Genomic DNA, 3,072 nt, shown 5'->3' on the forward strand with positions numbered 1-3,072 from the left:
GTCCTTGAGATCCTGATTTCCTTTTACTTGTATTATATCTTTCTAGACAAATATCTTCTTGCAGGCTGAGAATTATTTTTAAAGTTCGTGTGATGTTTTCTGTTTTAGAGACACTTTACATTTAGTACAGCATAATGTAATCAAAATTTCTTGAATGGGTTTATTTGTGCTTTTTAGAATCTTGTTTATGAACTCTTATTTAAGGAACACTTTCTGAAAAGTTATATTTTCTTTTTTTGAGCAAAAATGACCTTTATTTTAAGTTTTGTGTTTCCTTTAAACCGAAGACTCTCAAACAATTTTTAGCCACTCTGGAAAATGTTCAATGATTGGGAAAGTAGATTCCATAGCAATTTTTCTCATATGCCCACCCAAACTCTTTGATCACTTAGTGCATGTAACCTGAAGATTTTGAAATTTATAAACCAGCCTCTATTAATTGTTCAAAGTATTCATTTAATAAATAGGTTTGTATCAAAGACAAAGGTTTTAATTATTACACTCACCCCACAACACTCATGTGAAAACAAAACAAAACACAAATGGAGAAAAAGTCAAATGAAAATGGAGAAAAGTTGTTCTGAGCTATGTATTTTACTTCTGGGTTCTCTTTCTGGTTCTTGAGCATGTCTGTGACACTTCTTCCACCTGGAAATCGGAGCACTCTGTCTCCTTCACACTAGATTCTGTGCTTTCCTCCATGTCTTTCTCTTTCTTCTTTGTTACTGTTTTTGCTTTAAAACTTCCATTCTTGTTAACACCAAGGTCCAGTTTGCTGTCATCGTTACTTCCTACAGCTTTTTCAGTCCTTGAAAAAGTATGTCGTGGAACATCTGATAAAGTGGTTTTTCAGTATAGTTCAGTAATTTCACAGCTTACATGTATTTACCAATTTCACCTGGCTTGTTTTTCTCTGGAAAACATTTTTCCATCAAATTTGCAATATTGTCTCTGTATCTAATTTTGCAATCTCTAAAAGTTTGGATCCTTCAACTGGTTTTCCCAAAGAATATGGCCTCTAAGCCACTGGATCATGCAATAACCAAGGATTTCCAAATCACCATGCCTTGATGGGGCCACACCATGGTGTGCGTCAATGCTGATGAATTCAATAGTGCCGTCATTACATCTCTTGGGATCTTCTTTATATTCTCTGTGAATTCCTTCTGGGTAGTATTGACAAGCAAGGCCATAATCTACCAAGTACACTAGGTCAGTGTTCTTGTAGCTCAGAAGAAGATTCAAGGCCTTGATGTCTCCATGCACATACTCGTATGCTCATGAATGTACTCCAGGATATCCAGAATTCTTAACCATAGCTGCAAGACAGCTTTCCAAGAAAACCTTTTGGCATTTGCTTCATATATTTTCTGAAGGTCACTCCCAAAGCAATCTATTATCATAAACCTGTGACTTTTCCCATTCTTGTCATACAGTCCAGATCTCCAATACTTAGGAACACCAAGGTATTTCAGTTTATTGCTACAAATCCATTTCTGAATTTGATCTCAATTAGAAGCTCACTGTTAGAACTTTAATTCAGTAAAAAGAGGGCCATTTGTCACTGGGTTCCACTTTTGCAACACGGGGTGCATCACTGCCAACCAATTTTGAAGAATTTGTATCAGCAAAATATATACAGCCTAAGCCACCCTGGCCAATGGGTGATGCTAGCTTCCCTTCCTTTTTGGACAGGTCAGTTATTCTCTCACCAACTACAAAGTGTTCCATAAGATGTCTCTTGGCAGAGCCCTGTCTTCCAGCCTGAGCTACTTTTAAATGAGGCATTTCACGCTAGCCGCAGACCCACTGCCTTCTTCTCAGTTCGAAGTTTCTGCTGCTTTCACTGACTTGCAACCTTAATAGTTATATTTTCTTGAAAAGTTTTAAAATTTAATTTCTCATATATTGTCTTTAAAACAACTGGAATATTTTTTTGGACAATAAGTAGTCATAGCACCATGAATTGAATAGGACATTCTTGCCTTCTGCTTGGCAATGGTGGGGTTGTCACACAGCATGTTCTCTTGATTGTCCCTTTAGCCTACTGGCTACTTTCACACCATGTCACACAATCTCATTGTCATACTTAAAAAATATGTTTTAAGATCTCATAAAGTTGTATTCTTTTCTTTGTTTCAAATTGACTTAGATATTCTTGACCTTTACCTTGTCATATATAATTTTATATTTTATTTTAAATTATTTCATCTGTGTTTTGAGATTTGACTATGCATGTTTTTCTGTGCTATTCTTTTTCATTTTTAATGTTTTTTTAAATTGAATTTTTATTTTTTTTTAATTTATTTTTTATTTTTTATTTATTTGAGAGAGAGAGAGAGAGAGAGAGAGAGAGAGAGAGAGAGAGAGAGAGAGAGAGAGAGTGTGGTGTGTGTGTGTGGCCAGCTCAGCCCACCAGGGGGCGGGGCTGGTTGGCATGTGGTGCTGGGGGATTGAACCCGCGGTCCCTGATGCTTTGCCAAGCTTGTTCTAAGTAGGTGCCTTAGACCACTGAGCCATCTCTCCAGCCCTGAATTTTTATTTTTTATATAAAATAAAAAATGTATTATGTTCATAACTTTCATACAATTGATGACATAGAAAGCAGTACAGGTTGTTGTGCATGTCACATATACACACATCAAAAAGTCTCACTGAATTAAAAAAAATAAACGATCAAGAGCAGTGGTCTGAAATCCACTCATAGGATTTTAGTGTTTAACAAATAACAAGAAATGTGAAATTTCAGACCACAGCAGTGTTGAAAACAGAAGAATGAAAATTACAAAAGCAAATATTTGAACATTAAAACAGTAAAAGCGATATAACCAAAATCTAAACCTAAACATTAATACAAAAAAAGAAAAAAAATCAAAATCAAGAAGCAGATCAGAGACCAAAGGAAGATCTATCAAATAAATACCTATTTTAAAGAAATATCTAGAACATAGCACAAAAGGTGATATTTACCAATAAGATTTCTTAGTTTTCTTATATGCTTCTTTAGAATTAGAAGAGAATTTATCATTTAACAATGGGAATGTGATTTAAATTACTTTTTCTTTAAAATAA

General features: G+C 34.8%; 1 pseudogene; it reads right to left on the reverse strand.

Annotated features, from left to right (window-relative positions):
* Positions 1-594: 594 nt before the first annotated feature.
* Positions 595-1,788, reverse strand: LOC101579568 (annotated as a pseudogene).
* Between the last annotated feature and the right edge of the window lie 1,284 nt (positions 1,789-3,072).

The sequence above is a fragment of the Octodon degus genome, unplaced genomic scaffold, assembly GCF_000260255.1.
Source record: "Octodon degus isolate 3935 unplaced genomic scaffold, OctDeg1.0 scaffold00058, whole genome shotgun sequence".
In the NCBI taxonomy this organism is placed as follows: domain Eukaryota; kingdom Metazoa; phylum Chordata; class Mammalia; order Rodentia; family Octodontidae; genus Octodon; species Octodon degus.